Raw genomic sequence first — 25,412 nt, forward strand, 5'->3', positions numbered from 1 at the left:
AGGAGAAGACAGTCGGAAGATTCCCGGAAGAGGTACTTTTCAAGGATTACCTGCAGGCCAACTCTCTCTCTTTCTGATCCAGGTGTAAACGACCATTAGACTGTTGAGGGAAGCAAGAGTTATTTTCCACCACTGGGAGGAGCTTATTTTCTGTCATTTGCATACCATGAATTAAGCCTCCTGAGAGACCAACAAAAATTGCCAATGCTGACTGTATTTCAAGTCATCATGGCAGGGTATTGGGAAAAGTTTTCAATTAGCAATAATCACGCCTCGGTCAAACCTCATGGGCTACGATACTGCCACTGTGCAAAGTTAAAGGAGTTCAGGTCACCAAGAAATCCCGGCTTTCCAGGAAGAGCTCGTTTATGTTATGGAGAGTTCCAAATGCCCACTTCCTTTCTTCCGCCGCTGCAAGGGTCTCTAGGAGAAGACAGTCGGAAGATTCCCGGAAGAGGTACTTTTCAAGGATTACCTGCACGCCAACTCTCTCTCTTTCTGATCCAGGTGTAAACGACCATTAGACTGTTGAGGGAAGCAAGAGTTATTTTCCACCACTGGGAGGAGCTAATTTTCTGTCATTTGCATACCATGAATTAAGCCTCCTGAGAGACCAACAAAAATTGCCAACGCTGACTGTATTTCAAGTCATCATGGCGGGGTATTGGGAAAAGTTTTCAATTAGCAATAATCACGCCTCGGTTAAACCTCATGGGCTACGATACTGCCACTGCGCAAAGTTAAAGGAGTTCAGGTCACCAAGAAATCCCCGCTTTCCAGGAACAGCTCGTTTATGTTATGGAGAGTTTCAAATGCCCACTTCCTTTCTTCCGCCGCTGCAAGGTTCCCTAGGAGAAGACAGTCGGAAGATTCCCGGAAGAGGTACTTTTCAAGGATTACCTGCAGGCCAACTCTCTCTCTTTCTGATCCAGGTGTAAACGACCATTAGACTGTTGAGGGAAGCAAGAGTTATTTTCCACCACTGGGAGGAGCTAATTTTCTGTCATTTGCATACCATGAATTAAGCCTCCTGAGAGACCAACAAAAATTGCCAATGCTGACTGTATTTCAAGTCATCATGGCGGGGTATTGGGAAAAGTTTTCAATTAGCAATAATCACGCCTCGGTTAAACCTCATGGGCTACGATACTGCCACTGCACAAAGTTAAAGGAGTTCAGGTCACCAAGAAATACCCGCTTTCCAGGAAGAGCTCGTTTATGTTATGGAGAGTTTCAAATGCCCACTTCCTTTCTTCCGCCGCTGCAAGGGTCCCTAGGAGAAGACAGTCGGAAGATTCCCGGAAGAGGTACTTTTCAAGGATTACCTGCAGGCCAACTCTCTCTCTTTCTGATCCAGGTGTAAACGACCATTAGACTGTTGAGGGAAGCAAGAGTTATTTTCCACCACTGGGAGGAGCTAATTTTCTGTCATTTGCATACCATGAATTAAGCCTCCTGAGAGACCAACAAAAATTGCCAATGCTGACTGTATTTCAAGTCATCATGGCGGGGTATTGGGAAAAGTTTTCAATTAGCAATAATCACACCTCGGTTAAACCTCATGGGCTACGATACTTCCACTGCGCAAAGTTAAAGGAGTTCAGGTCACCAAGAAATCCCCGCTTTCCAGGAAGAGCTCGTTTATGTTATGGAGAGTTCCAAATGCCCACTTCCTTTCTTCCGCCGCTGCAAGGGTCCCTAGGAGAAGACAGTCGGAAGATTCCCGGAAGAGGTACTTTTCAGGGATTACCTGCAGGCCAACTCTCTCTCTTTCTGATCCAGGTGTAAACGACCATTAGACTGTTGAGGGAAGCAAGAGTTATTTTCCACCACTGGGAGGAGCTAATTTTCTGTTATTTGCATACCATGAATTAAGCCTCCTGAGAGACCAACAAAAATTGCCAATGCTGACTGTATTTCAAGTCATCATGGCGGGGTATTGGGAAAAGTTTTCAATTAGCAATAATCACGCCTCGGTTAAACCTCATGGGCTACGATACTGCCACTGCGCAAAGTTAAAGGAGTTCAGGTCACCAAGAAATCCCCGCTTTCCAGGAAGAGCTCGTTTATGTTATGGAGAGTTCCAAATGCCCACTTCCTTTCTTCCGCCGCTGCAAGGGTCCCTAGGAGAAGACAGTCGGAAGATTCCCGGAAGAGGTACTTTTCAAGGATTACCTGCAGGCCAACTCTCTCTCTTTCTGATCCAGGTGTAAACGACCATTAGACTGTTGAGGGAAGCAAGAGTTATTTTCCACCACTGGGAGGAGCTAATTTTCTGTCATTTGCATACCATGAATTAAGCCTCCTGAGAGACCAACAAAAATTGCCAATGCTGACTGTATTTCAAGTCATCATGGCGGGGTATTGGGAAAAGTTTTCAATTAGCAATAATCACGCCTCGGTTAAACCTCATGGGCTACGATACTGCCACTGCGCAAAGTTAAAGGAGTTCAGGTCACCAAGAAATCCCCGCTTTCCAGGAAGAGCTCGTTTATGTTATGGAGAGTTCCAAATGCCCACTTCCTTTCTTCCGCCGCTGCAAGGGTCCCTAGGAGAAGACAGTCGGAAGATTCCCGGAAGAGGTACTTTTCAAGGATTATCCGCAGGCCAACTCTCTCTCTTTCTGATCCAGGTGTAAACGACCATTAGACTGTTGAGGGAAGCAAGAGTTATTTTCCACCACTGGGAGGAGCTAATTTTCTGTCATTTGTATACCATGAATTAAGCCTCCTGAGAGACCAACAAAAATTGCCAATGCTGACTGTATTTCAAGTCATCATGGCGGGGTATTGGGAAAAGTTTTCAATTAGCAATAATCACGCCTCGGTTAAACCTCATGGGCTACGATACTGCCACTGCGCTAAGTTAAAGGAGTTCAGGTCACCAAGAAATCCCCGCTTTCCAGGAAGAGCTCGTTTATGTTATGGAGAGTTCCAAATGCCCATTTCCTTTCTTCCGTCGCTGCAAGGGTCCCTAGGAGAAGACAGTCGGAAGATTCCCGGAAGAGGTACTTTTCAAGGATTACCTGCAGGCCAACTCTCTCTCTTTCTGATCCAGGTGTAAACGACCATTAGACTGTTGAGGGAAGCAAGAGTTATTTTCCACCACTGGGAGGAGCTAATTTTCTGTCATTTGCATACCATGAATTAAGCCTCCTGAGAGACCAACAAAAATTGCCAATGCTGACTGTATTTCAAGTCATCATGGCGGGGTATTGGAAAAAGTTTTCAATTAGCAATAATCACGCCTCGGTTAAACCTCATGGGCTACGATACTGCCACTGTGCAAAGTTAAAGGAGTTCAGGTCACCAAGAAATCCCCACTTTCCAGGAAGAGCTCGTTTATGTTATGGAGAGTTCCAAATGCCCACTTCCTTTCTTCCGCCGCTGCAAGGGTCCCTAGGAGAAGACAGTCGGAAGATTCCCGGAAGAGGTACTTTTCAAGGATTACCTGCAGGCCAACTCTCTCTCTTTCTGATCCAGGTGTAAATGACCATTAGACTGTTGAGGGAAGCAAGAGTTATTTTCCACCACTGGGAGGAGCTAATTTTCTGTCATTTGCATACCATGAATTAAGCCTCCTGAGAGACCAACAAAAATTGCCAATGCTGACTGTATTTCAAGTCATCATGGCGGGGTATTGGGAAAAGTTTTCAATTAGCAATAATCACGCCTCGGTTAAACCTCATGGGCTACGATACTGCCACTGCGCAAAGTTAAAGGAGTTCACGTCACCAAGAAATCCCCGCTTTCCAGGAAGAGCTCGTTTATGTTATGGAGAGTTCCTAATGCCCACTTCCTTTCTTCCGCCGCTGCAAGGGTCCCTAGGAGAAGACAGTCGGAAGATTCCCGGAAGAGGTACTTTTCAAGGATTACCTGCAGGCCAACTCTCTCTCTTTCTGATCCAGGTGTAAACGACCATTAGACTGTTGAGGGAAGCAAGAGTTATTTTCCACCACTGGGAGGAGCTAATTTTCTGTCATTTGCATACCATGAATTAAGCCTCCTGAGAGACCAACAAAAATTGCCAATGCTGACTGTATTTCAAGTCATCATGGCAGGGTATTGGGAAAAGTTTTCAATTAGCAATAATCACGCCTCGGTTAAACCTCATGGGCTACGAAACTTCCACTGCGCAAAGTTAAAGGAGTTCAGGTCACCAAGAAATCCCCGCTTTCCAGGAAGAGCTCGTTTATGTTATGGAGAGTTCCAAATGCCCACTTCCTTTCTTCCGCCGCTGCAAGGGTCCCTAGGAGAAGACAGTCGGAAGATTCCCGGAAGAGGTACTTTTCAAGGATTACCTGCAGGCCAACTCTCTCTCTTTCTGATCCAGGTGTAAACGACCATTAGACTGTTGAGGGAAGCAAGAGTTATTTTCCACCACTGGGAGGAGCTAATTTTCTGTCATTTGCATACCATGAATTAAGCCTCTTGAGAGACCAACAAAAATTGCAAATGCTGACTGTATTTCAAGTCATCATGGCGGGGTATTGGGAAAAGTTTTCAATTAGCAATAATCACGCCTCGGTTAAACCTCATGGGCTACGATACTGCCACTGCGCAAAGTTAAAGGAGTTCAGGTCACCAAGAAATCCCCGCTTTCCAGGAAGAGCTCGTTTATGTTATGGAGAGTTCCAAATGCCCACTTCCTTTCTTCCGCCGCTGCAAGGGTCCCTAGGAGAAGACAGTCGGAAGATTCCCGGAAGAGGTACTTTTCAAGGATTACCTGCAGGCCAACTCTCTATCTTTCTGATCCAGGTGTAAACGACCATTAGACTGTTGAGGGAAGCAAGAGTTATTTTCCACCACTGGGAATAGCTAATTTTCTGTCATTTGCATACCATGAATTAAGCCTCCTGAGAGACCAACAAAAATTGCCAATGCTGACTGTATTTCAAGTCATCATGGCGGGGTATTGGGAAAAGTTTTCAATTAGCAATAATCACGCCTCGGTTAAACCTCATGGGCTACGATACTGCCACTGCGCAAAGTTAAAGGAGTTCAGGTCACCAAGAAATCCCCGCTTTCCAGGAAGAGCTCGTTTATGTTATGGAGAGTTCCAAATGCCCACTTCCTTTCTTCCGCCGCTGCAAGGGTCCCTAGGAGAAGACAGTCGGAAGATTCCCGGAAGAGGTACTTTTCAAGGATTACCTGCAGGCCAACTCTCTCTCTTTCTGATCCAGGTGTAAACGACCATTAGACTGTTGAGGGAAGCAAGAGTTATTTTCCACCACTGGGAGGAGCTAATTTTCTGTCATTTGCATACCATGAATTAAGCCTCCTGAGAGACCAACAAAAATTGCCAATGCTGACTGTATTTCAAGTCATCATGGCGGGGTATTGGGAAAAGTTTTCAATTAGCAATAATTACGCCTCGGTTAAACCTCATGGGCTACGATACTGCAACTGCGCAAAGTTAAAGGAGTTCAGGTCACCAAGAAATCCCCGCTTTCCAGGAAGAGCTCGTTTATGTTATGGAGAGTTCCAAATGCCCACTTCCTTTCTTCCGCCGCTGCAAGGGTCCCTAGGAGAAGACAGTCGGAAGATTCCCGGAAGAGGTACTTTTCAAGGATTACCTGCAGGCCAACTCTCTCTCTTTCTGATCCAGGTGTAAACGACCATTAGACTGTTGAGGGAAGCAAGAGTTATTTTCCACCACTGGGAGGAGCTAATTTTCTGTCATTTGCATACCATGAATTAAGCCTCCTGAGAGACCAACAAAAATTGCCAATGCTGACTGTATTTCAAGTCATCATGGCGGGGTATTGGGAAAAGTTTTCAATTAGCAATAATCACGCCTCGGTTAAACCTCATGGGCTACGATACTGCCACTGCGCAAAGTTAAAGGATTTCAGGTCACCAAGAAATCCCCGCTTTCCAGGAAGAGCTCGTTTATGATATGGAGAGTTCCAAATGCCCACTTCCTTTCTTCCGCCGCTGCAAGGGTCCCTAGGAGAAGACAGTCGGAAGATTCCCGGAAGAGGTACTTTTCAAGGATTACCTGCAGGCCAACTCTCTCTCTTTCTGATCCAGGTGTAAACGACCATTAGACTGTTGAGGGAAGCAAGAGTTATTTTCCACCACTGGGAGGAGCTAATTTTCTGTCATTTGCATACCATGAATTAAGCCTCCTGAGAGACCAACAAAAATTGCCAATGCTGACTGTATTTCAAGTCATCATGGCGGGGTATTGGGAAAAGTTTTCAATTAGCAATAATCACGCCTCGGTTAAACCTCATGGGCTACGATACTGCCACTGCGCAAAGTTAAAGGAGTTCAGGTCACCAAGAAATCCCCGCTTTCCAGGAAGAGCTCGTTTATGTTATGGAGAGTTCCAAATTCCCACTTCCTTTCTTCCGCCGCTGCAAGGGTCCCTAGGAGAAGACAGTCGGAAGATTCCCGGAAGAGGTACTTTTCAAGGATTACCTGCAGGCCAACTCTCTCTCTTTCTGATCCAGGTGTAAACGACCATTAGACTGTTGAGGGAAGCAAGAGTTATTTTCCACCACTGGGAGGAGCTAATTTTCTGTCATTTGCATACCATGAATTAAGCCTCCTGAGAGACCAACAAAAATTGCCAATGCTGACTGTATTTCAAGTCATCATGGCGGGGTATTGGGAAAAGTTTTCAATTAGCAATAATCACGCCTCGGTTAAACCTCATGGGCTACGATACTGCCACTGCGCAAAGTTAAAGGAGTTCAGGTCACCAAGAAATCCCCGCTTTCCAGGAAGAGCTCGTTTATGTTATGGAGAGTTCCAAATGCCCACTTCCTTTCTTCCGCCGCTGCAAGGGTCCCTAGGAGAAGACAGTCGGAAGATTCCCGGAAGAGGTACTTTTCAAGGATTACCTGCAGGCCAACTCTCTCTCTTTCTGATCCAGGTGTAAACGACCATTAGACTGTTGAGGGAAGCAAGAGTTATTTTCCACCACTGGGAGGAGCTAATTTTCTGTTATTTGCATACCATGAATTAAGCCTCCTGAGAGACCAACAAAAATTGCCAATGCTGACTGTATTTCAAGTCATCATGGCGGGGTATTGGGAAAAGTTTTCAATTAGCAATAATGACGCCTCGGTTAAACCTCATGGGCTACGATACTGCCAATGCGCAAAGTTAAAGGAGTTCAGGTCACCAAGAAATCCCCGCTTTCCAGGAAGAGCTCGTTTATGTTATGGAGAGTTCCAAATGCCCACTTCCTTTCTTCCGCTGCTGCAAGGGTCCCTAGGAGAAGACAGTCGGAAGATTCCCGGAAGAGGTACTTTTCAAGGATTACCTGCAGGCCAACTCTCTCTCTTTCTGATCCAGGTGTAAACGACCATTAGACTGTTGAGGGACGCAAGAGTTATTTTCCACCACTGGGAGGAGCTAATTTTCTGTCATTTGCATACCATGAATTAAGCCTCCTGGGAGACCAACAAAAATTGCCAATGCTGACTGTATTTCATGTCATCATGGCAGGGTATTGGGAAAAGTTTTCAATTAGCAATAATCACGCCTCGGTTAAACCTCATGGGCTACGATACTGCCACTGCGCAAAGTTAAAGGAGTTCAGGTCACCAAGAAATCCCCGCTTTCCAGGAAGAGCTCGTTTATGTTATGGAGAGTTCCAAATGCCCACTTCCTTTCTTCCGCCGCTGCAAGGGTCCCTAGGAGAAGACAGTCGGAAGATTCCCGGAAGAGGTACTTTTCAAGGATTACCTGCAGGCCAACTCTCTCTCTTTCTGATCCAGGTGTAAACGACCATTAGACTGTTGAGGGAAGCAAGAGTTATTTTCCACCACTGGGAGGAGCTAATTTTCTGTCATTTGCATACCATGAATTAAGCCTCCTGAGAGACCAACAAAAATTGCCAATGCTGACTGTATTTCAAGTCATCATGGCGGGGTATTGGGAAAAGTTTTCAATTAGCAATAATCACGCCTCGGTTAAACCTCATGGGCTACGATACTGCCACTGCGCAAAGTTAAAGGAGTTCAGGTCACCAAGAAATCCCCGCTTTCCAGGAAGAGCTCGTTTATGTTATGGAGAATTCCAAATGCCCACTTCCTTTCTTCCGCCGCTGCAAGGGTCCCTAGGAGAAGACAGTCGGAAGATTCCCGGAAGAGGTACTTTTCAAGGATTACCTGCAGGCCAACTCTCTCTCTTTCTGATCCAGGTGTAAACGACCATTAGACTGTTGAGGGAAGCAAGAAGTATTTTCCACCACTGGGAGGAGCTAATTTTCTGTCATTTGCATACCATGAATTAAGCCTCCTGAGAGACCAACAAAAATTGCCAATGCTGACTGTATTTCAAGTCATCATGGCGGGGTATTGGGAAAAGTTTTCAATTAGCAATAATCACGCCTCGGTTAAACCTCATGGGCTACGATACTGCCACTGCGCAAAGTTAAAGGAGTTCAGGTCACCAAGAAATCCCCGCTTTCCAGGAAGAGCTCGTTTATGTTATGGAGAGTTCCAAATGCCCACTTCCTTTCTTCCGCCACTGCAAGGGTCCCTAGGAGAAGACAGTCGGAAGATTCCCGGAAGAGGTACTTTTCAAGGATTACCTGCAGGCCAACTCTCTCTCTTTCTGATCCAGGTGTAAACGACCATTAGACTGTTGAGGGAAGCAAGAGTTATTTTCCACCACTGGGAGGAGCTAATTTTCTGTCATTTGCATACCATGAATTAAGCCTCCTGAGAGACCAACAAAAATTGCCAATGCTGACTGTATTTCAAGTCATCATGGCGGGGTATTGGGAAAAGTTTTCAATTAGCAATAATCACGCCTCGGTTAAACCTCATGGGCTACGATACTACCACTGCGCAAAGTTAAAGGAGTTCAGGTCACCAAGAAATCCCCGCTTTCCAGGAAGAGCTCGTTTATGTTATGGAGAGTTCCAAATGCCCACTTCCTTTCTTCCGCCGCTGCAAGGGTCCCTAGGAGAAGACAGTCGGAAGATTCCCGGAAGAGGTACTTTTCAAGGATTACCTGCAGGCCAACTCTCTCTTTCTGATCCAGGTGTAAACGACCATTAGACTGTTGAGGGAAGCAAGAGTTATTTTCCACCACTGGGAGGAGCTAATTTTCTGTCATTTGCATACCATGAATTAAGCCTCCTGAGAGACCAATAAAAATTGCCAATGCTGACTGTATTTCAAGTCATCATGGCGGGGTATTGGGAAAAGTTTTCAATTAGCAATAATCACGCCTCGGTTAAACCTCATGGGCTACGATACTGCCACTGCGCAAAGTTAAAGGAGTTCAGGTCACCAAGAAATCCCCGCTTTCCAGGAAGAGCTCGTTTATGTTATGGAGAGTTCCAAATGCCCACTTCCTTTCTTCCGCCGCTGCAAGGGTCCCTAGGAGAAGACAGTCGGATGATTCCCGGAAGAGGTACTTTTCAAGGATTACCTGCAGGCCAACTCTCTCTCTTTCTGATCCAGGTGTAAACGACCATTAGACTGTTGAGAGAAGCAAGAGTTATTTTCCACCACTGGGAGGAGCTAATTTTCTGTCATTTGCATACCATGAATTAAGCCTCCTGAGAGACCAACAAAAATTGCCAATGCTGACTGTATTTCAAGTCATCATGGCGGGGTATTGGGAAAAGTTTTCAATTAGCAATAATCACGCCTCGGTTAAACCTCATGGGCTACGATACTGCCACTGCGCAAAGTTAAAGGAGTTCAGGTCACCAAGAAATCCCTGCTTTCCAGGAAGAGCTTGTTTATGTTATGGAGAGTTCCAAATGCCCACTTCCTTTCTTCCGCCGCTGCAAGGGTCCCTAGGAGAAGACAGTCGGAAGATTCCCGGAAGAGGTACTTTTCAAGGACTACCTGCAGGCCAACTCTCTCTCTTTCTGATCCAGGTGTAAACGACCATTAGACTGTTGAGAGAAGCAAGAGTTATTTTCCACCACTGGGAGGAACTAATTTTCTGTCATTTGCATACCATGAATTAAGCCTCCTGAGAGACCAACAAAAATTGCCAATGCTGACTGTATTTCAAGTCATCATGGCGGGGTATTGGGAAAAGTTTTCAATTAGCAATAATCACGCCTCGGTTAAACCTCATGGGCTACAATACTGCCCCTGCGCAAAGTTAAAGGAGTTCAGGTCACCAAGAAATCCCCGCTTTCCAGGAAGAGCTCGTTTATGTTATGGAGAGTTCCAAATGCCCACTTCCTTTCTTCCGCCGCTGCAAGGGTCCCTAGGAGAAGACAGTCGGAAGATTCCCGGAAGAGGTACTTTTCAAGGATTACCTGCAGGCCAACTCTCTCTCTTTCTGATCCAGGTGTAAACGACCATTAGACTGTTGAGGGAAGCAAGAGTTATTTTCCACCACTGGGAGGAGCTAATTTTCTGTCATTTGCATACCATGAATTAAGCCTCCTGAGAGACCAACAAAAATTGCCAATGCTGACTGTATTTCAAGTCATCATGGCGGGGTATTGGGAAAAGTTTTCAATTAGCAATAATCACGCCTCGGTTAAACCTCAGGGGCTACGATACTGCCACTGCGCAAAGTTAAAGGAGTTCAGGTCACCAAGAAATCCCCGCTTTCCAGGAAGAGCTCGTTTATGTTATGGAGAGTTCCAAATGCCCACTTCCTTTCTTCCGCCGCTGCAAGGGTCCCTAGGAGAAGACAGTCGGAAGATTCCCGGAAGAGGTACTTTTCAAGGATTACCTGCAGGCCAACTCTCTCTCTTTCTGATCCAGGTGTAAACGACCATTAGACTGTTGAGGGAAGCAAGAGTTATTTTCCACCACTGGGAGGAGCTAATTTTCTGTCATTTGCATACCATGAATTAAGCCTCCTGAGAGACCAACAAAAATTGCCAATGCTGACTGTATTTCAAGTCATCATGGCGGGGTATTGGGAAAAGTTTTCAATTAGCAATAATCACGCCTCGGTTAAACCTCAGGGGCTACGATACTGCCACTGCGCAAAGTTAAAGGAGTTCAGGTCACCAAGAAATCCCCGCTTTCCAGGAAGAGCTCGTTTATGTTATAGAGAGTTCCAAATGCCCACTTCCTTTCTTCCGCCGCTGCAAGGGTCCCTAGGAGAAGACAGTCGGAAGATTCCCGGAAGAGGTACTTTTCAAGGATTACCTGCAGGCCAACTCTCTCTCTTTCTGATCCAGGTGTAAACGACCATTAGACTGTTGAGGGAAGCAAGAGTTATTTTCCACCACTGGGAAGAGCTAATTTTCTGTCATTTGCATACCATGAATTAAGCCTCCTGAGAGACCAACAAAAATTGCCAATGCTGACTGTATTTCAAGTCATCATGGCGGGGTATTGGGAAAAGTTTTCAATTAGCAATAATCACGCCTCGGTTAAACCTCATGGGCTACGATACTGCCACTGCGCAAAGTTAAAGGAGTTCAGGTCACCAAGAAATCCCCGCTTTCCAGGAAGAGCTCGTTTATGTTATGGAGAGTTCCAAATGCCCACTTCCTTTCTTCCGCCGCTGCAAGGGTCCCTAGGAGAAGACAGTCGGAAGATTCCCGGAAGAGGTACTTTTCAAGGATTACCTGCAGGCCAACTCTCTCTCTTTCTGATCCAGGTGTAAACGACCATTAGACTGTTGAGGGAAGCAAGAGTTATTTTCCACCACTGGGAAGAGCTAATTTTCTGTCATTTGCATACCATGAATTAAGCCTCCTGAGAGACCAACAAAAATTGCCAATGCTGACTGTATTTCAAGTCATCATGGCGGGGTATTGGGAAAAGTTTTCAATTAGCAATAATCACGCCTCGGTTAAACCTCATGGGCTACGATACTGCCACTGCGCAAAGTTAAAGGAGTTCAGGTCACCAAGAAATCCCCGCTTTCCAGGAAGAGCTCGTTTATGTTATGGAGAGTTCCAAATGCCCACTTCCTTTTTTCCGCCGCTGCAAGGGTCCCTAGGAGAAGACAGTCGGAAGATTCCCGGAAGAGGTACTTTTCAAGGATTACCTGCAGGCCAACTCTCTCTCTTTCTGATCCAGGTGTAAACGACCATTAGACTGTTGAGGGAAGCAAGAGTTATTTTCCACCACTGGGAAGAGCTAATTTTCTGTCATTTGCATACCATGAATTAAGCCTCCTGAGAGACCAACAAAAATTGCCAATGCTGACTGTATTTCAAGTCATCATGGCGGGGTATTGGGAAAAGTTTTCAATTAGCAATAATCACGCCTCGGTTAAACCTCATGGGCTACGATACTGCCACTGCGCAAAGTTAAAGGAGTTCAGGTCACCAAGAAATCCCCGCTTTCCAGGAAGAGCTCGTTTATGTTATGGAGAGTTCCAAATGCCCACTTCCTTTCTTCCGCCGCTGCAAGGGTCCCTAGGAGAAGACAGTCGGAAGATTCCCGGAAGAGGTACTTTTCAAGGATTACCTGCAGGCCAACTCTCTCTCTTTCTGATCCAGGTGTAAACGACCATTAGACTGTTGAGGGAAGCAAGAGTTATTTTCCACCACTGGGAGGAGCTAATTTTCTGTCATTTGCATACCATGAATTAAGCCTCCTGAGAGACCAACAAAAATTGCCAATGCTGACTGTATTTCAAGTCATCATGGCGGGGTATTGGGAAAAGTTTTCAATTAGCAATAATCACGCCTCGGTTAAACCTCATGGGCTACGATACTGCCACTGCACAAAGTTAAAGGAGTTCAGGTCACCAAGAAATCCCTGCTTTCCAGGAAGAGCTCGTTTATGTTATGGAGAGTTCCAAATGCCCACTTCCTTTCTTCCGCCGCTGCAAGGGTCCCTAGGAGAAGACAGTCGGAAGATTCCCGGAAGAGGTACTTTTCAAGGATTACCTGCAGGCCAACTCTCTCTCTTTCTGATCCAGGTGTAAATGACCATTAGACTGTTGAGGAAAGCAAGAGTTATTTTCCACTACTGGGAGGAGCTAATTTTCTGTCATTTGCATACCATGAATTAAGCCTCCTGAGAGACCAACAAAAATTGCCAATGCTGACTGTATTTCAAGTCATCATGGCGGGGTATTGGGAAAAGTTTTCAATTAGCAATAATCACGCCTCGGTTAAACCTCATGGGCTACGATACTGCCACAGCGCAAAGTTAAAGGAGTTTAGGTCACCAAGAAATCCTTGCTTTCCAGGAAGAGCTCGTTTATGTTATGGAGAGTTCCAAATGCCCACTTCCTTTCTTCCGCCGCTGCAAGGGTCCCTAGAAGAAGACAGTCGGAAGATTCCCGGAAGAGGTACTTTTCAAGGATTACCTGCAGGCCAACTCTCTCTCTTTCTGATCCAGGTGTAAACGACCATTAGACTGTTGAGGGAAGCAAGAGTTATTTTCCACCACTGGGAAGAGCTAATTTTCTGTCATTTGCATACCATGAATTAAGCCTCCTGAGAGACCAACAAAAATTGCCAATGCTGACTGTATTTCAAGTCATCATGGCGGGGTATTGGGAAAAGTTTTCAATTAGCAATAATCACGCCTCGGTTAAACCTCATGGGCTACGATACTGCCACTGCGCAAAGTTGAAGGAGTTCAGGTCACCAAGAAATCCCCGCTTTCCAGGAAGAGCTCGTTTATGTTATGGAGAGTTCCAAATGCCCACTTCCTTTCTTCCGCCGCTGCAAGGGTCCCTAGGAGAAGACAGTCGGAAGATTCCCGGAAGAGGTACTTTTCAAGGATTACCTGCAGGCCAACTCTCTCTCTTTCTGATCCAGGTGTAAACGACCATTAGACTGTTGAGGGAAGCAAGAGTTATTTTCCACCACTGGGAGGAGCTAATTTTCTGTCATTTGCATACCATGAATTAAGCCTCCTGAGAGACCAACAAAAATTGCCAATGCTAACTGTATTTCAAGTCATCATGGCGGGGTATTGGGAAAAGTTTTCAATTAGCAATAATCACGCCTCGGTTAAACCTCATGGGCTACGATACTGCCACTGCGCAAAGTTAAAGGAGTTCAGGTCACCAAGAAATCCCCGCTTTCCAGGAAGAGCTCGTTTATGTTATGGAGAGTTCCAAATGCCCACTTCCTTTCTTCCGCCGCTGCAAGGGTCCCTAGGAGAAGACAGTCGGAAGATTCCCGGAAGAGGTACCTTTCAAGGATTACCTGCAGGCCAACTCTCTCTCTTTCTGATCCAGGTGTAAACGACCATTAGACTGTTGAGGGAAGCAAGAGTTATTTTCCACCACTGGGAGGAGCTAATTTTCTGTCATTTGCATACCATGAATTAAGCCTCCTGAGAGACCAACAAAAATTGCCAATGCTGACTGTATTTCAAGTCATCATGGCGGGGTATTGGGAAAAGTTTTCAATTAGCAATAATCACGCCTCGGTTAAACCTCATGGGCTACGATACTGCCACTGCGCAAAGTTAAAGGAGTTTAGGTCACCAAGAAATCCCCGCTTTCCAGGAAGAGCTCGTTTATGTTATGGAGAGTTCCAAATGCCCACTTCCTTTCTTCCGCCGCTGCAAGGGTGCCTAGGAGAAGACAGTCGGAAGATTCCCGGAAGAGGTATTTTTCAAGGATTACCTGCAGGCCAACTCTCTCTCTTTCTGATCCAGGTGTAAACGACCATTAGACTGTTGAGGGAAGCAAGAGTTATTTTCCACCACTGGGAGGAGCTAATTTTCTGTCATTTGCATACCATGAATTAAGCCTCCTGAGAGACCAACAAAAATTGCCAATGCTGACTGTATTTCAAGTCATCATGGCGGGGTATTGGGAAAAGTTTTCAATTAGCAATAATCACGCCTCGGTTAAACCTCATGGGCTACGATACTGCCACTGCGCAAAGTTAAAGGAGTTCAGGTCACCAAGAAATCCCCGCTTTCCAGGAAGAGCTCGTTTATGTTATGGAGAGTTCCAAATGCCCACTTCCTTTCTTCCGCCGCTGCAAGGGTCCCTAGAAGAAGACAGTCGGAAGATTCCCGGAAGAGGTACTTTTCAAGGATTACCTGCAGGCCAACTCTCTCTCTTTCTGATCCAGGTGTAAACGACCATTAGACTGTTGAGGGAAGCAAGAGTTATTTTCCACCACTGGGAGAAGCTAATTTTCTGTCATTTGCATACCATGAATTAAGCCTCCTGAGAGACCAACAAAAATTGCCAATGCTGACTGTATTTCAAGTCATCATGGCGGGGTATTGGGAAAAGTTTTCAATTAGCAATAATCACGCCTCGGTTAAACCTCATGGGCTACAATACTGCCACTGCGCAAAGTTAAAGGAGTTCAGGTCACCAAGAAATGCCCGCTTTCCAGGAAGAGCTCGTTTATGTTATGGAGAGTTCCAAATGCCCACTTCCTTTCTTCCGCCGCTGCAAGGGTCCCTAGGAGAAGACAGTCGGAAGATTCCCGGAAGAGGTACTTTTCAAGGATTACCTGCAGGCCAACTCTCTCTCTTTCTGATCCAGGTGTAAACGACCATTAGACTGTTGAGGGAAGCAAGAGTTATTTTCCACCACTGGGAGGAGCTAATTTTCTGTCATTTGCATACCATGAATTAAGCCTCCTGAGAGACCAACAAAAATTGCCAATGCTGACTGTATTTCAAGTCATCATGGCGGGGTATTGGGAAAAGTTTTCAATTAGCAATAATCACGCCTCGGTTAAACCTCATGGGCTACGATACTGCCACTGCGCAAAGTTAAAGGAGTTCAGGTCACCAAGAAATCCCCGCTTTCCAGGAAGAGCTCGTTTATGTTATGGAGAGTTCCAAATGCCCACTTCCTTTCTTCCGCCGCTGCAAGGGTGCCTAGGAGAAGACAGTTGGAAGATTCCCGGAAGAGGTATTTTTCAAGGATTACCTGCAGGCCAACTCTCTCTCTTTCTGATCCAGGTGTAAACGACCATTAGACTGTTGAGGGAAGCAAGAGTTATTTTCCACCACTGGGAGGAGCTAATTTTCTGTCATTTGCATACCATGAATTAAGCCTCCTGAGAGACCAACAAAAATTGTCAATGCTGACTGTATTTCAAGTCATCATGGCGGGGTATTGGGAAAAGTTTTCAATTAGCAATAATCACGCCTCGGTTAAACCTCATGGGCTACGATACTGCCACTGCGCAAAGTTAAAGGAGTTCAGGTCACCAAGAAATCCCCGCTTTCCAGGAAGAGCTCGTTTATGTTATGGAGAGTTCCAAATGCCCACTTCCTTTCTTCCGCCGCTGCAAGGGTCCCTAGAAGAAGACAGTCGGAAGATTCCCGGAAGAGGTACTTTTCAAGGATTACCTGCAGGCCAACTCTCTCTCTTTCTGATCCAGGTGTAAACGACCATTAGACTGTTGAGGGAAGCAAGAGTTATTTTCCACCACTGGGAGGAGCTAATTTTCTGTCATTTGCATACCATGAATTAAGCCTCCTGAGAGACCAACAAAAATTGCCAATGCTGACTGTATTTCAAGTCATCATGGCGGGGTATTGGGAAAAGTTTTCAATTAGCAATAATCACGCCTCGGTTAAACCTCATGGGCTACGATACTGCCACTGCGCAAAGTTAAAGGAGTTCAGGTCACCAAGAAATGCCCGCTTTCCAGGAAGAGCTCGTTTATGTTATGGAGAGTTCCAAATGCCCACTTCCTTTCTTCCGCCGCTGCAAGGGTCCCTAGAAGAAGACAGTCGGAAGATTCCCGGAAGAGGTACTTTTCAAGGATTACCTGCAGGCCAACTCTCTCTCTTTCTGATCCAGGTGTAAACGACCATTAGACTGTTGAGGGAAGCAAGAGTTATTTTCCACCACTGGGAGGAGCTAATTTTCTGTCATTTGCATACCATGAATTAAGCCTCCTGAGAGACCAACAAAAATTGCCAATGCTGACTGTATTTCAAGTCATCATGGCGGGGTATTGGGAAAAGTTTTCAATTAGCAATAATCACGCCTCGGTTAAACCTCATGGGCTACGATACTGCCACTGCGCAAAGTTAAAGGAGTTCAGGTCACCAAGAAATGCCCGCTTTCCAGGAAGAGCTCGTTTATGTTATGGAGAGTTCCAAATGCCCACTTCCTTTCTTCCGCCGCTGCAAGGGTCCCTAGGAGAAGACAGTCGGAAGATTCCCGGAAGAGGTACTTTTCAAGGATTACCTGCAGGCCAACTCTCTCTCTTTCTGATCCAGGTGTAAACGACCATTAGACTGTTGAGGGAAGCAAGAGTTATTTTCCACCACTGGGAGGAGCTAATTTTCTGTCATTTGCATACCATGAATTAAGCCTCCTGAGAGACCAACAAAAATTGCCAATGCTGACTGTATTTCAAGTCATCATGGCGGGGTATTGGGAAAAGTTTTCAATTAGCAATAATCACGCCTCGGTTAAACCTCATGGGCTACGATACTGCCACTGCGCAAAGTTAAAGGAGTTCAGGTCACCAAGAAATCCCCGCTTTCCAGGAAGAGCTCGTTTATGTTATGGAGAGTTCCAAATGCCCACTTCCTTTCTTCCGCCGCTGCAAGGGTGCCTAGGAGAAGACAGTCGGAAGATTCCCGGAAGAGGTATTTTTCAAGGATTACCTGCAGGCCAACTCTCTCTCTTTCTGATCCAGGTGTAAACGACCATTAGACTGTTGAGGGAAGCAAGAGTTATTTTCCACCACTGGGAGGAGCTAATTTTCTGTCATTTGCATACCATGAATTAAGCCTCCTGAGAGACCAACAAAAATTGCCAATGCTGACTGTATTTCAAGTCATCATGGCGGGGTATTGGGAAAAGTTTTCAATTAGCAATAATCATGCCTCGGTTAAACCTCATGGGCTACGATACTGCCACTGCGCAAAGTTAAAGGAGTTCAGGTCACCAAGAAATGCCCGCTTTCCAGGAAGAGCTCGTTTATGTTATGGAGAGTTCCAAATGCCCACTTCCTTTCTTCCGCCGCTGCAAGGGTCCCTAGGAGAAGACAGTCGGAAGATTCCCGGAAGAGGTACTTTTCAAGGATTACCTGCAGGCCAACTCTCTCTCTTTCTGATCCAGGTGTAAACGACCATTAGACTGTTGAGGGAAGCAAGAGTTATTTTCCACCACTGGGAGGAGCTAATTTTTTGTCATTTGCATACCATGAATTAAGCCTCCTGAGAGACCAACAAAAATTGCCAATGCTGACTGTATTTCAAGTCATCATGGTGGGGTATTGGGAAAAGTTTTCAATTAGCAATAATCACACTTCGGTTAAACCTCATGGGCTACGATACTGCCACTGCGCAAAGTTAAAGGAGTTCAGGTCACCAAGAAATCCCCGCTTTCCAGGAAGAGCTCGTTTATGTTATGGAGAGTTCCAAATGCCCACTTCCTTTTTTCCGCCGCTGCAAGGGTCCCTAGGAGAAGACAGCCGGAAGATTCCCGGAAGAGGTACTTTTCAAGGATTACCTGCAGGCCAACTCTCTCTCTTTCTGATCCAGGTGTAAACGACCATCAGACTGTTGAGGGAAGCAAGAGTTATTTTCCACCACTGGGAGGAGCTAATTTTCTGTCATTTGCATACCATGAATTAAGCCTCCTGAGAGACCAACAAAAATTGCCAATGCTGACTGTATTTCAAGTCATCATGGCGGGGTATTGGGAAAAGTTTTCAATTAGCAATAATCACGCCTCGGTTAAACCTCATGGGCTACGATACTGCCACTGCGCAAAGTTAAAGGAGTTCAGGTCACCAAGAAATCCCCGCTTTCCAGGAAGAGCTCGTTTATGTTATGGAGAGTTCCAAATGCCCACTTCCTTTCTTCCGCCGCTGCAAGGGTCCCTAGGAGAAGACAGTCGGAAGATTCCCGGAAGAGGTACTTTTCAAGGATTACCTGCAGGCCAACTCTCTCTCTTTCTGATCCAGGTGTAAACGACCATTAGACTGTTGAGGGAAGCAAGAGTTATTTTCCACCACTGGGAGGAGCTAATTTTCTGTCATTTGCATACCATGAATTAAGCTTCCTGAGAGACCAACAAAAATTGCCAATGCTTACTGTATTTCAAGTCATCATGGCGGGGTATTGGGAAAAGTTTTCAATTAGCAATAATCACGCCTCGGTTAAACCTCATGGGCTACGATACTGCCACTGCGCAAAGTTAAAGGAGTTCAGGTCACCAAGAAATCCCCGCTTTCCAGGAAGAGCTCGTTTATGTTATGGAGAGTTCCAAATGCCCACTTCCTTTCTTCCGCCGCTGCAAGGGTCCCTAGGAGAAGACAGTCGGAAGATTCCCGGAAGAGGTACTTTTCAAGGATTACCTGCAGGCCAACTCTCTCTCTCTTTCTGATCCAGGTGTAAACGACCATTAGACTGTTGAGGGAAGCAAGAGTTATTTTCCACCACTGGGAGGAGCTAATTTTCTGTCATTTGCATACCATGAATTAAGCCTCCTGAGAGACCAACAAAAATTGCCAATGCTGACTGTATTTCAAGTCATCATGGCGGGGTATTGGGAAAAGTTTTCAATTAGCAATAATCACGCCTCGCTTAAACCTCATGGGCTACGATACTGCCACTGCACAAAGTTAAAGGAGTTCAGGTCACCAAGAAATCCCCGCTTTCCAGGAAGAGCTCGTTTATGTTATGGAGAGTTCCAAATGCCCACTTCCTTTCTTCCGCCGCTGCAAGGGTCCCTAGGAGAAGACAGTCGGAAGATTCCCGGAAGAGGTACTTTTCAAGGATTACCTGCAGGCCAACTCTCTCTCTTTCTGATCCAGGTGTAAATGACCATTAGACTGTTGAGGGAAGCAAGAGTTATTTTCCACCACTGGGAGGAGCTAATTTTCTGTCATTTGCATACCATGAATTAAGCCTCCTGAGAGACCAACAAAAATTGCCAATGCTGACTGTATTTCAAGTCATCATGGCGGGGTATTGGGAAAAGTTTTCAATTAGCAATAACCACGCCTCGGTTAAACCTCATGGGCTACGATACTGCCACTGCGCAAAGTTAAAGGAGTTCAGGTCACCAAGAAATCCCCGCTTTCCAGGAAGAGCTCGTTTATGTTATGGAGAGTTCCAAATGCCCACTTCCTTTCTTCCGCCGCTGCAAGGGTCCCTAGGAGAAGACAGTCGGAAGATTCCCGGAAGAGGTACTTTTCAAGGATTACCTGCAGGCCAACTCTCTCTCTTTCTGATCCAGGTGTAAACGACCATTAGACTGTTGAGGGAAGCAAGAGTTATTTTCCACCACTGGGAGGAGCTAATTTTCTGTCATTTGCATACCATGAATTAAGCCTCCTGAGAGACCAACAAAAATTGCCAATGCTGACTGTATTTCAAGTCATCATGGCGGGGTATTGGGAAAAGTTTTCAATTAGCAATAATCACGCCTCGGTTAAACCTCATGGGCTACGATACTGCCACTGCACAAAGTTAAAGGAGTTCAGGTCACCAAGAAATCCCCGCTTTCCAGGAAGAGCTCGTTTATGTTATGGAGAGTTCCAAATGCCCACTTCCTTTTTTCCGCCGCTGCAAGGTCCCTAGGAGAAGACAGTCGGAAGATTCCCGGAAGAGGTACTTTTCAAGGATTACCTGCAGGCCAACTCTCTCTCTTTCTGATCCAGGTGTAAACGACCATTAGACTGTTGAGGGAAGCAAGAGTTATTTTCCACCACTGGGAGGAGCTAATTTTCTGTCATTTGCATACCATGAATTAAGCCTCCTGAGAGACCAACAAAAATTGCCAATGCTGACTGTATTTCAAGTCATCATGGCGGGGTATTGGGAAAAGTTTTCAATTAGCAATAATCACGCCTCGGTTAAACCTCATGGGCTACGATACTGCCACTGCGCAAAGTTAAAGGAGTTCAGGTCACCAAGAAATCCCCGCTTTCCAGGAAGAGCTCGTTTATGTTATGGAGAGTTCCAAATGCCCACTTCCTTTCTTCCGCCGCTGCAAGGGTCCCTAGGAGAAGACAGTCGGAAGATTCCCGGAAGAGGTACTTTTCAAGGATTACCTGCAGGCCAACTCTCTCTTTTTCTGATCCAGGTGTAAACGACCATTAGACTGTTGAGGGAAGCAAGAGTTATTTTCCACCACTGGGAGGAGCTAATTTTCTGTCATTTGCATACCATGAATTAAGTCTCCTGAGAGACCAACAAAAATAGCCAATGCTGACTGTATTTCAAGTCATCATGGCGGGGTATTGGGAAAAGTTTTCAATTAGCAATAATCACGCCTCGGTTAAACCTCATGGGCTACGATACTGCCACTGCGCAAAGTTAAAGGAGTTCAGGTCACCAAGAAATCCCCGCTTTCCAGGAAGAGCTCGTTTATGTTATGGAGAGTTCCAAATGCCCACTTCCTTTCTTCCGCCGCTGCAAGGGTCCCTAGGAGAAGACAGTCGGAAGATTCCCGGAAGAGGTACTTTTCAAGGATTACCTGCAGGCCAACTCTCTCTCTTTCTGATCCAGGTGTAAACGACCATTAGACTGTTGAGGGAAGCAAGAGTTATTTTCCACCACTGGGAGGAGCTAATTTTCTGTCATTTGCATACCATGAATTAAGCCTCCTGAGAGACCAACAAAAATTGCCAATGCTGACTGTATTTCAAGTCATCATGGTGGGGTATTGGGAAAAGTTTTCAATTAGCAATAATCACGCCTCGGTTAAACCTCATGGGCTACGATACTGCCACTGCGCAAAGTTAAAGGAGTTCAGGTCACCAAGAAATCCCAGCTTTCCAGGAAGAGCTCGTTTATGTTATGGAGAGTTCCAAATGCCCACTTCCTTTTTTCTGCCGCTGCAAGGGTCCCTAGGAGAAGACAGTCGGAAGATTCCCGGAAGAGGTACTTTTCAAGGATTACCTGCAGGCCAACTCTCTCTCTTTCTGATCCAGGTGTAAACGACCATTAGACTGTTGAGGGAAGCAAGAGTTATTTTCCACCACTGGGAGGAGCTAATTTTCTGTCATTTGCATACCATGAATTAAGCCTCCTGAGAGACCAACAAAAATAGCCAATGCTGACTGTATTTCAAGTCATCATGGCGGGGTATTGGGAAAAGTTTTCAATTAGCAATAATCACGCCTCGGTTAAACCTCATGGGCTACGATACTGCCACTGCGCAAAGTTAAAGGAGTTCAGGTCACCAAGAAATCCCCGCTTTCCAGGAAGAGCTCGTTTATGTTATGGAGAGTTCCAAATGCCCACTTCCTTTCTTCCGCCGCTGCAAGGGTCCCTAGGAGAAGACAGTCGGAAGATTCCCGGAAGAGGTACTTTTCAAGGATTACCTGCAGGCCAACTCTCTCTCTTTCTGATCCAGGTGTAAACGACCATTAGACTGTTGAGGGAAGCAAGAGTTATTTTCCACCACTGGGAGGAGCTAATTTTCTGTCATTTGCATACCATGAATTAAGCCTCCTGAGAGACCAACAAAAATTGCCAATGCTGACTGTATTTCAAGTCATCATGGTGGGGTATTGGGAAAAGTTTTCAATTAGCAATAATCACGCCTCGGTTAAACCTCATGGGCTACGATACTGCCACTGCGCAAAGTTAAAGGAGTTCAGGTCACCAAGAAATCCCCGCTTTCCAGGAAGAGCTCGTTTATGTTATGGAGAGTTCCAAATGCCCACTTCCTTTTTTCTGCCGCTGCAAGGGTCCCTAGGAGAAGACAGTCGGAAGATTCCCGGAAGAGGTACTTTTCAAGGATTACCTGCAGGCCAACTCTCTCTCTTTCTGATCCAGGTGTAAACGACCATTAGACTGTTGAGGGAAGCAAGAGTAATTTTCCACCACTGGGAGGAGCTAATATTCTGTCATTTGCATACCATGAATTAAGCCTCCTGAGAGACCAACAAAAATTGCCAATGCTGACTGTATTTCAAGTCATCATGGCGGGGTATTGGGAAAAGTTTTCAATTAGCAATAATCACGCCTCGGTTAAACCTCATGGGCTACGATACTGCCACTGCGCAAAGTTAAAGGAGTTCAGGTCACCAAGAAATCCCCGCTTTCCAGGAAGAGCTCGTTTATGTTATGGAGAGTTCCAAATGCCCACTTCCTTTCTTCCGCCGCTGCAAGGGTCACTAGGAGAAGACAGTCGGAAGATTCCCGGAAGAGGTACTTTTCAAGGATTACCTGCAGGCCAACTCTCTCTCTTTCTGATCCAGGTGTAAACGACCATTAGACTGTTGAGGGAAGCAAGAGTTATTTTCCACCACTGGGAGGAGCTAATTTTCTGTCATTTGCATACCATGAATTAAGCCTCCTGAGAGACCAACAAAAATTGCCAATGCTGACTGTATTTCAAGTCATCATGGCGGGGTATTGGGAAAAGTTTTCAATTAGCAATAATCACGCCTCGGTTAAACCTCATGGGCTACGATACTGCCACTGCGCAAAGTTAAAGGAGTTCAGGTCACCAAGAAATCCCCGCTTTCCAGGAAGAGCTCGTTTATGTTATGGAGAGTTCCAAATGCCCACTTCCTTTCTTCCGCCGCTGCAAGGGTCCCTAGAAGAAGACAGTCGGAAGATTCCCGGAAGAGGTACTTTTCAAGGATTACCTGCAGGCCAACTCTCTCTCTTTCTGATCCAGGTGTAAACGACCATTAGACTGTTGAGGGAAGCAAGAGTAATTTTCCACCACTGGGAGGAGCTAATTTTCTGTCATTTGCATACCATGAATTAAGCCTCCTGAGAGACCAACAAAAATTGCCAATGCTGACTGTATTTCAAGTCATCATGGCGGGGTATTGGGAAAAGTTTTCAATTAGCAATAATCACGCCTCGGTTAAACCTCATGGGCTACGATACTGCCACTGCGCAAAGTTAAAGGAGTTCAGGTCACCAAGAAATCCCCGCTTTCCAGGAAGAGCTCGTTTATGTTATGGAGAGTTCCAAATGCCCACTTCCTTTCTTCCGCCGCTGCAAGGGTCCCTAGGAGAAGACAGTCGGAAGATTCCCGGAAGAGGTACTTTTCAAGGATTACCTGCAGGCCAACTCTCTCTCTTTCTGATCCAGGTGTAAACGACCATTAGACTGTTGAGGGAAGCAAGAGTTATTTTCCACCACTGGGAGGAGCTAATTTTCTGTCATTTGCATACCATGAATTAAGCCTCCTGAGAGACCAACAAAAATTGCCAATGCTGACTGTATTTCAAGTCATCATGGTGGGGTATTGGGAAAAGTTTTCAATTAACAATAATCACGCCTCGGTTAAACCTCATGGGCTACGAGACTGCCACTGCGCAAAGTTAAAGGAGTTCAGGTCACCAAGAAATCCCCGCTTTCCAGGAAGAGCTCGTTTATGTTATGGAGAGTTCCAAATGCCCACTTCCTTTTTTCCGCCGCTGCAAGGGTCCCTAGGAGAAGACAGTCGGAAGATTCCCGGAAGAGGTACTTTTCAAGGATTACCTGCAGGCCAACTCTCTCTCTTTCTGATCCAGGTGTAAACGACCATTAGACTGTTGAGGGAAGCAAGAGTTATTTTCCACCACTGGGAGGAGCTAATTTTCTGTCATTTGCATACCATGAATTAAGCCTCCTGAGAGACCAACAAAAATTGCCAATGCTGACTGTATTTCAAGTCATCATGGCGGGGTATTGGGAAAAGTTTTCAATTAGCAATAATCACGCCTAGGTTAAACCTCATGGGCTACGATACTGCCACTGCGCAAAGTTAAAGGAGTTCAGGTCACCAAGAAATCCCCGCTTTCCAGGAAGAGCTCGTTTATGTTATGGAGAGTTCCAAATGCCCACTTCCTTTCTCTTGCCGCTGCAAGGGTCCCTAGGAGAAGACAGTCGGAAGATTCCCGGAAGAGGTACTTTTCAAGGATTACCTGCAGGCCAACTCTCTCTTTTTCTGATCCAGGTGTAAACGACCATTAGACTGTTGAGGGAAGCAAGAGTTATTTTCCACCACTGGGAGGAGCTAATTTTCTGTCATTTGCATACCATGAATTAAGCCTCTTGAGAGACCAACAAAAAAAGCCAATGCTGACTGTATTTCAAGTCATCATGGCGGGGTATTGGGAAAAGTTTTCAATTAGCAATAATCACGCCTCGGTTAAACCTCATGGGCTACGATACTGCCACTGCGCAAAGTTAAAGGAGTTCAGGTCACCAAGAAATCCCCGCTTTCCAGGAAGAGCTCGTTTATGTTATGGAGAGTTCCAAATGCCCACTTCCTTTCTTCCGCCGCTGCAAGGGTCCCTAGGAGAAGACAGTCGGAAGATTCCCGGAAGAGGTACTTTTCAAGGATTACCTGCAGGCCAACTCTCTCTCTTTCTGATCCAGGTGTAAACGACCATTAGACTGTTGAGGGAAGCAAGAGTTATTTTCCACCACTGGGAGGAGCTAATTTTCTGTCATTTGCATACCATGAATTAAGCCTCCTGAGAGACCAACAAAAATTGCCAATGCTGACTGTATTTCAAGTCATCATGGTGGGGTATTGGGAAAAGTTTTCAATTAGCAATAATCACGCCTCGGTTAAACCTCATGGGCTACGATACTGCCACTGCGCAAAGGTAAAGGAGTTCAGGTCACCAAG

At 45.8% G+C, this 25,412-nt stretch overlaps 60 non-coding genes across 60 annotated transcripts; all 60 read right to left on the reverse strand.

Moving 5' to 3' along the window:
* Nucleotides 1-176: 176 nt before the first annotated feature.
* LOC142304732 (U4 spliceosomal RNA) lies at nucleotides 177-317 on the reverse strand. The gene has a single exon (XR_012753383.1). It is a non-coding gene; the product is annotated as a U4 spliceosomal RNA (small nuclear RNA).
* Nucleotides 318-601: 284 nt separating this feature from the next.
* LOC142305316 (U4 spliceosomal RNA) lies at nucleotides 602-742 on the reverse strand. Its single transcript, XR_012753938.1, has one exon. It is a non-coding gene; the product is annotated as a U4 spliceosomal RNA (small nuclear RNA).
* A 284-nt stretch (nucleotides 743-1,026) lies between these two features.
* On the reverse strand, nucleotides 1,027-1,167 carry LOC142305242 (U4 spliceosomal RNA). The gene has a single exon (XR_012753867.1). It is a non-coding gene; the product is annotated as a U4 spliceosomal RNA (small nuclear RNA).
* Nucleotides 1,168-1,451: 284 nt separating this feature from the next.
* Nucleotides 1,452-1,592, reverse strand: LOC142304573 (U4 spliceosomal RNA). The gene has a single exon (XR_012753229.1). It is a non-coding gene; the product is annotated as a U4 spliceosomal RNA (small nuclear RNA).
* A 284-nt stretch (nucleotides 1,593-1,876) lies between these two features.
* Nucleotides 1,877-2,017, reverse strand: LOC142305085 (U4 spliceosomal RNA). Its single transcript, XR_012753721.1, has one exon. It is a non-coding gene; the product is annotated as a U4 spliceosomal RNA (small nuclear RNA).
* Nucleotides 2,018-2,301: 284 nt separating this feature from the next.
* On the reverse strand, nucleotides 2,302-2,442 carry LOC142305086 (U4 spliceosomal RNA). Its single transcript, XR_012753722.1, has one exon. It is a non-coding gene; the product is annotated as a U4 spliceosomal RNA (small nuclear RNA).
* Nucleotides 2,443-2,726: 284 nt separating this feature from the next.
* LOC142305319 (U4 spliceosomal RNA) lies at nucleotides 2,727-2,867 on the reverse strand. The gene has a single exon (XR_012753941.1). It is a non-coding gene; the product is annotated as a U4 spliceosomal RNA (small nuclear RNA).
* A 284-nt stretch (nucleotides 2,868-3,151) lies between these two features.
* Nucleotides 3,152-3,292, reverse strand: LOC142304556 (U4 spliceosomal RNA). Its single transcript, XR_012753213.1, has one exon. It is a non-coding gene; the product is annotated as a U4 spliceosomal RNA (small nuclear RNA).
* Nucleotides 3,293-3,576: 284 nt separating this feature from the next.
* Nucleotides 3,577-3,717, reverse strand: LOC142305087 (U4 spliceosomal RNA). The gene has a single exon (XR_012753723.1). It is a non-coding gene; the product is annotated as a U4 spliceosomal RNA (small nuclear RNA).
* Nucleotides 3,718-4,001: 284 nt separating this feature from the next.
* On the reverse strand, nucleotides 4,002-4,142 carry LOC142304744 (U4 spliceosomal RNA). Its single transcript, XR_012753394.1, has one exon. It is a non-coding gene; the product is annotated as a U4 spliceosomal RNA (small nuclear RNA).
* Nucleotides 4,143-4,426: 284 nt separating this feature from the next.
* On the reverse strand, nucleotides 4,427-4,567 carry LOC142304622 (U4 spliceosomal RNA). Its single transcript, XR_012753277.1, has one exon. It is a non-coding gene; the product is annotated as a U4 spliceosomal RNA (small nuclear RNA).
* A 284-nt stretch (nucleotides 4,568-4,851) lies between these two features.
* LOC142305088 (U4 spliceosomal RNA) lies at nucleotides 4,852-4,992 on the reverse strand. Its single transcript, XR_012753724.1, has one exon. It is a non-coding gene; the product is annotated as a U4 spliceosomal RNA (small nuclear RNA).
* Nucleotides 4,993-5,276: 284 nt separating this feature from the next.
* On the reverse strand, nucleotides 5,277-5,417 carry LOC142304781 (U4 spliceosomal RNA). Its single transcript, XR_012753429.1, has one exon. It is a non-coding gene; the product is annotated as a U4 spliceosomal RNA (small nuclear RNA).
* Nucleotides 5,418-5,701: 284 nt separating this feature from the next.
* On the reverse strand, nucleotides 5,702-5,842 carry LOC142305090 (U4 spliceosomal RNA). The gene has a single exon (XR_012753726.1). It is a non-coding gene; the product is annotated as a U4 spliceosomal RNA (small nuclear RNA).
* A 284-nt stretch (nucleotides 5,843-6,126) lies between these two features.
* Nucleotides 6,127-6,267, reverse strand: LOC142305091 (U4 spliceosomal RNA). The gene has a single exon (XR_012753727.1). It is a non-coding gene; the product is annotated as a U4 spliceosomal RNA (small nuclear RNA).
* Nucleotides 6,268-6,551: 284 nt separating this feature from the next.
* On the reverse strand, nucleotides 6,552-6,692 carry LOC142305092 (U4 spliceosomal RNA). The gene has a single exon (XR_012753728.1). It is a non-coding gene; the product is annotated as a U4 spliceosomal RNA (small nuclear RNA).
* A 284-nt stretch (nucleotides 6,693-6,976) lies between these two features.
* On the reverse strand, nucleotides 6,977-7,117 carry LOC142304738 (U4 spliceosomal RNA). The gene has a single exon (XR_012753389.1). It is a non-coding gene; the product is annotated as a U4 spliceosomal RNA (small nuclear RNA).
* Nucleotides 7,118-7,401: 284 nt separating this feature from the next.
* LOC142304674 (U4 spliceosomal RNA) lies at nucleotides 7,402-7,542 on the reverse strand. Its single transcript, XR_012753328.1, has one exon. It is a non-coding gene; the product is annotated as a U4 spliceosomal RNA (small nuclear RNA).
* Nucleotides 7,543-7,826: 284 nt separating this feature from the next.
* Nucleotides 7,827-7,967, reverse strand: LOC142305093 (U4 spliceosomal RNA). Its single transcript, XR_012753729.1, has one exon. It is a non-coding gene; the product is annotated as a U4 spliceosomal RNA (small nuclear RNA).
* Nucleotides 7,968-8,251: 284 nt separating this feature from the next.
* On the reverse strand, nucleotides 8,252-8,392 carry LOC142305094 (U4 spliceosomal RNA). Its single transcript, XR_012753730.1, has one exon. It is a non-coding gene; the product is annotated as a U4 spliceosomal RNA (small nuclear RNA).
* Nucleotides 8,393-8,676: 284 nt separating this feature from the next.
* Nucleotides 8,677-8,817, reverse strand: LOC142305269 (U4 spliceosomal RNA). Its single transcript, XR_012753893.1, has one exon. It is a non-coding gene; the product is annotated as a U4 spliceosomal RNA (small nuclear RNA).
* Nucleotides 8,818-9,099: 282 nt separating this feature from the next.
* LOC142304526 (U4 spliceosomal RNA) lies at nucleotides 9,100-9,240 on the reverse strand. Its single transcript, XR_012753184.1, has one exon. It is a non-coding gene; the product is annotated as a U4 spliceosomal RNA (small nuclear RNA).
* A 284-nt stretch (nucleotides 9,241-9,524) lies between these two features.
* On the reverse strand, nucleotides 9,525-9,665 carry LOC142305095 (U4 spliceosomal RNA). Its single transcript, XR_012753731.1, has one exon. It is a non-coding gene; the product is annotated as a U4 spliceosomal RNA (small nuclear RNA).
* A 284-nt stretch (nucleotides 9,666-9,949) lies between these two features.
* Nucleotides 9,950-10,090, reverse strand: LOC142305285 (U4 spliceosomal RNA). Its single transcript, XR_012753908.1, has one exon. It is a non-coding gene; the product is annotated as a U4 spliceosomal RNA (small nuclear RNA).
* A 284-nt stretch (nucleotides 10,091-10,374) lies between these two features.
* On the reverse strand, nucleotides 10,375-10,515 carry LOC142305332 (U4 spliceosomal RNA). Its single transcript, XR_012753954.1, has one exon. It is a non-coding gene; the product is annotated as a U4 spliceosomal RNA (small nuclear RNA).
* Nucleotides 10,516-10,799: 284 nt separating this feature from the next.
* Nucleotides 10,800-10,940, reverse strand: LOC142305333 (U4 spliceosomal RNA). Its single transcript, XR_012753955.1, has one exon. It is a non-coding gene; the product is annotated as a U4 spliceosomal RNA (small nuclear RNA).
* A 284-nt stretch (nucleotides 10,941-11,224) lies between these two features.
* Nucleotides 11,225-11,365, reverse strand: LOC142305096 (U4 spliceosomal RNA). The gene has a single exon (XR_012753732.1). It is a non-coding gene; the product is annotated as a U4 spliceosomal RNA (small nuclear RNA).
* Nucleotides 11,366-11,649: 284 nt separating this feature from the next.
* Nucleotides 11,650-11,790, reverse strand: LOC142305097 (U4 spliceosomal RNA). Its single transcript, XR_012753733.1, has one exon. It is a non-coding gene; the product is annotated as a U4 spliceosomal RNA (small nuclear RNA).
* Nucleotides 11,791-12,074: 284 nt separating this feature from the next.
* On the reverse strand, nucleotides 12,075-12,215 carry LOC142305098 (U4 spliceosomal RNA). Its single transcript, XR_012753734.1, has one exon. It is a non-coding gene; the product is annotated as a U4 spliceosomal RNA (small nuclear RNA).
* Nucleotides 12,216-12,499: 284 nt separating this feature from the next.
* LOC142305243 (U4 spliceosomal RNA) lies at nucleotides 12,500-12,640 on the reverse strand. The gene has a single exon (XR_012753868.1). It is a non-coding gene; the product is annotated as a U4 spliceosomal RNA (small nuclear RNA).
* Nucleotides 12,641-12,924: 284 nt separating this feature from the next.
* Nucleotides 12,925-13,065, reverse strand: LOC142305300 (U4 spliceosomal RNA). Its single transcript, XR_012753923.1, has one exon. It is a non-coding gene; the product is annotated as a U4 spliceosomal RNA (small nuclear RNA).
* Nucleotides 13,066-13,349: 284 nt separating this feature from the next.
* LOC142305099 (U4 spliceosomal RNA) lies at nucleotides 13,350-13,490 on the reverse strand. The gene has a single exon (XR_012753735.1). It is a non-coding gene; the product is annotated as a U4 spliceosomal RNA (small nuclear RNA).
* Nucleotides 13,491-13,774: 284 nt separating this feature from the next.
* On the reverse strand, nucleotides 13,775-13,915 carry LOC142305293 (U4 spliceosomal RNA). Its single transcript, XR_012753916.1, has one exon. It is a non-coding gene; the product is annotated as a U4 spliceosomal RNA (small nuclear RNA).
* Nucleotides 13,916-14,199: 284 nt separating this feature from the next.
* On the reverse strand, nucleotides 14,200-14,340 carry LOC142305101 (U4 spliceosomal RNA). The gene has a single exon (XR_012753737.1). It is a non-coding gene; the product is annotated as a U4 spliceosomal RNA (small nuclear RNA).
* Nucleotides 14,341-14,624: 284 nt separating this feature from the next.
* On the reverse strand, nucleotides 14,625-14,765 carry LOC142305102 (U4 spliceosomal RNA). Its single transcript, XR_012753738.1, has one exon. It is a non-coding gene; the product is annotated as a U4 spliceosomal RNA (small nuclear RNA).
* Nucleotides 14,766-15,049: 284 nt separating this feature from the next.
* LOC142304462 (U4 spliceosomal RNA) lies at nucleotides 15,050-15,190 on the reverse strand. The gene has a single exon (XR_012753122.1). It is a non-coding gene; the product is annotated as a U4 spliceosomal RNA (small nuclear RNA).
* Nucleotides 15,191-15,474: 284 nt separating this feature from the next.
* Nucleotides 15,475-15,615, reverse strand: LOC142305103 (U4 spliceosomal RNA). Its single transcript, XR_012753739.1, has one exon. It is a non-coding gene; the product is annotated as a U4 spliceosomal RNA (small nuclear RNA).
* Nucleotides 15,616-15,899: 284 nt separating this feature from the next.
* Nucleotides 15,900-16,040, reverse strand: LOC142304650 (U4 spliceosomal RNA). The gene has a single exon (XR_012753305.1). It is a non-coding gene; the product is annotated as a U4 spliceosomal RNA (small nuclear RNA).
* Nucleotides 16,041-16,324: 284 nt separating this feature from the next.
* On the reverse strand, nucleotides 16,325-16,465 carry LOC142305104 (U4 spliceosomal RNA). Its single transcript, XR_012753740.1, has one exon. It is a non-coding gene; the product is annotated as a U4 spliceosomal RNA (small nuclear RNA).
* Nucleotides 16,466-16,749: 284 nt separating this feature from the next.
* Nucleotides 16,750-16,890, reverse strand: LOC142305105 (U4 spliceosomal RNA). Its single transcript, XR_012753741.1, has one exon. It is a non-coding gene; the product is annotated as a U4 spliceosomal RNA (small nuclear RNA).
* A 284-nt stretch (nucleotides 16,891-17,174) lies between these two features.
* LOC142305106 (U4 spliceosomal RNA) lies at nucleotides 17,175-17,315 on the reverse strand. The gene has a single exon (XR_012753742.1). It is a non-coding gene; the product is annotated as a U4 spliceosomal RNA (small nuclear RNA).
* A 284-nt stretch (nucleotides 17,316-17,599) lies between these two features.
* LOC142304829 (U4 spliceosomal RNA) lies at nucleotides 17,600-17,740 on the reverse strand. The gene has a single exon (XR_012753478.1). It is a non-coding gene; the product is annotated as a U4 spliceosomal RNA (small nuclear RNA).
* A 284-nt stretch (nucleotides 17,741-18,024) lies between these two features.
* On the reverse strand, nucleotides 18,025-18,165 carry LOC142304805 (U4 spliceosomal RNA). Its single transcript, XR_012753452.1, has one exon. It is a non-coding gene; the product is annotated as a U4 spliceosomal RNA (small nuclear RNA).
* Nucleotides 18,166-18,449: 284 nt separating this feature from the next.
* On the reverse strand, nucleotides 18,450-18,590 carry LOC142305107 (U4 spliceosomal RNA). Its single transcript, XR_012753743.1, has one exon. It is a non-coding gene; the product is annotated as a U4 spliceosomal RNA (small nuclear RNA).
* Nucleotides 18,591-18,874: 284 nt separating this feature from the next.
* On the reverse strand, nucleotides 18,875-19,015 carry LOC142304767 (U4 spliceosomal RNA). Its single transcript, XR_012753416.1, has one exon. It is a non-coding gene; the product is annotated as a U4 spliceosomal RNA (small nuclear RNA).
* Nucleotides 19,016-19,301: 286 nt separating this feature from the next.
* LOC142304752 (U4 spliceosomal RNA) lies at nucleotides 19,302-19,442 on the reverse strand. The gene has a single exon (XR_012753402.1). It is a non-coding gene; the product is annotated as a U4 spliceosomal RNA (small nuclear RNA).
* A 284-nt stretch (nucleotides 19,443-19,726) lies between these two features.
* On the reverse strand, nucleotides 19,727-19,867 carry LOC142305335 (U4 spliceosomal RNA). Its single transcript, XR_012753957.1, has one exon. It is a non-coding gene; the product is annotated as a U4 spliceosomal RNA (small nuclear RNA).
* A 284-nt stretch (nucleotides 19,868-20,151) lies between these two features.
* LOC142305244 (U4 spliceosomal RNA) lies at nucleotides 20,152-20,292 on the reverse strand. Its single transcript, XR_012753869.1, has one exon. It is a non-coding gene; the product is annotated as a U4 spliceosomal RNA (small nuclear RNA).
* A 283-nt stretch (nucleotides 20,293-20,575) lies between these two features.
* On the reverse strand, nucleotides 20,576-20,716 carry LOC142305108 (U4 spliceosomal RNA). The gene has a single exon (XR_012753744.1). It is a non-coding gene; the product is annotated as a U4 spliceosomal RNA (small nuclear RNA).
* A 284-nt stretch (nucleotides 20,717-21,000) lies between these two features.
* Nucleotides 21,001-21,141, reverse strand: LOC142305321 (U4 spliceosomal RNA). Its single transcript, XR_012753943.1, has one exon. It is a non-coding gene; the product is annotated as a U4 spliceosomal RNA (small nuclear RNA).
* A 284-nt stretch (nucleotides 21,142-21,425) lies between these two features.
* On the reverse strand, nucleotides 21,426-21,566 carry LOC142304587 (U4 spliceosomal RNA). Its single transcript, XR_012753242.1, has one exon. It is a non-coding gene; the product is annotated as a U4 spliceosomal RNA (small nuclear RNA).
* A 284-nt stretch (nucleotides 21,567-21,850) lies between these two features.
* On the reverse strand, nucleotides 21,851-21,991 carry LOC142304546 (U4 spliceosomal RNA). The gene has a single exon (XR_012753203.1). It is a non-coding gene; the product is annotated as a U4 spliceosomal RNA (small nuclear RNA).
* A 284-nt stretch (nucleotides 21,992-22,275) lies between these two features.
* LOC142304588 (U4 spliceosomal RNA) lies at nucleotides 22,276-22,416 on the reverse strand. Its single transcript, XR_012753243.1, has one exon. It is a non-coding gene; the product is annotated as a U4 spliceosomal RNA (small nuclear RNA).
* Nucleotides 22,417-22,700: 284 nt separating this feature from the next.
* On the reverse strand, nucleotides 22,701-22,841 carry LOC142305109 (U4 spliceosomal RNA). The gene has a single exon (XR_012753745.1). It is a non-coding gene; the product is annotated as a U4 spliceosomal RNA (small nuclear RNA).
* A 284-nt stretch (nucleotides 22,842-23,125) lies between these two features.
* LOC142305110 (U4 spliceosomal RNA) lies at nucleotides 23,126-23,266 on the reverse strand. Its single transcript, XR_012753746.1, has one exon. It is a non-coding gene; the product is annotated as a U4 spliceosomal RNA (small nuclear RNA).
* A 284-nt stretch (nucleotides 23,267-23,550) lies between these two features.
* On the reverse strand, nucleotides 23,551-23,691 carry LOC142305112 (U4 spliceosomal RNA). Its single transcript, XR_012753747.1, has one exon. It is a non-coding gene; the product is annotated as a U4 spliceosomal RNA (small nuclear RNA).
* A 284-nt stretch (nucleotides 23,692-23,975) lies between these two features.
* On the reverse strand, nucleotides 23,976-24,116 carry LOC142304819 (U4 spliceosomal RNA). Its single transcript, XR_012753466.1, has one exon. It is a non-coding gene; the product is annotated as a U4 spliceosomal RNA (small nuclear RNA).
* Nucleotides 24,117-24,400: 284 nt separating this feature from the next.
* On the reverse strand, nucleotides 24,401-24,541 carry LOC142304627 (U4 spliceosomal RNA). The gene has a single exon (XR_012753282.1). It is a non-coding gene; the product is annotated as a U4 spliceosomal RNA (small nuclear RNA).
* A 284-nt stretch (nucleotides 24,542-24,825) lies between these two features.
* Nucleotides 24,826-24,966, reverse strand: LOC142304731 (U4 spliceosomal RNA). The gene has a single exon (XR_012753382.1). It is a non-coding gene; the product is annotated as a U4 spliceosomal RNA (small nuclear RNA).
* Nucleotides 24,967-25,250: 284 nt separating this feature from the next.
* Nucleotides 25,251-25,391, reverse strand: LOC142304620 (U4 spliceosomal RNA). Its single transcript, XR_012753275.1, has one exon. It is a non-coding gene; the product is annotated as a U4 spliceosomal RNA (small nuclear RNA).
* Between the last annotated feature and the right edge of the window lie 21 nt (nucleotides 25,392-25,412).

Source organism: Anomaloglossus baeobatrachus, chromosome 4, assembly GCF_048569485.1.
Source record: "Anomaloglossus baeobatrachus isolate aAnoBae1 chromosome 4, aAnoBae1.hap1, whole genome shotgun sequence".
Taxonomy (NCBI): domain Eukaryota; kingdom Metazoa; phylum Chordata; class Amphibia; order Anura; family Aromobatidae; genus Anomaloglossus; species Anomaloglossus baeobatrachus.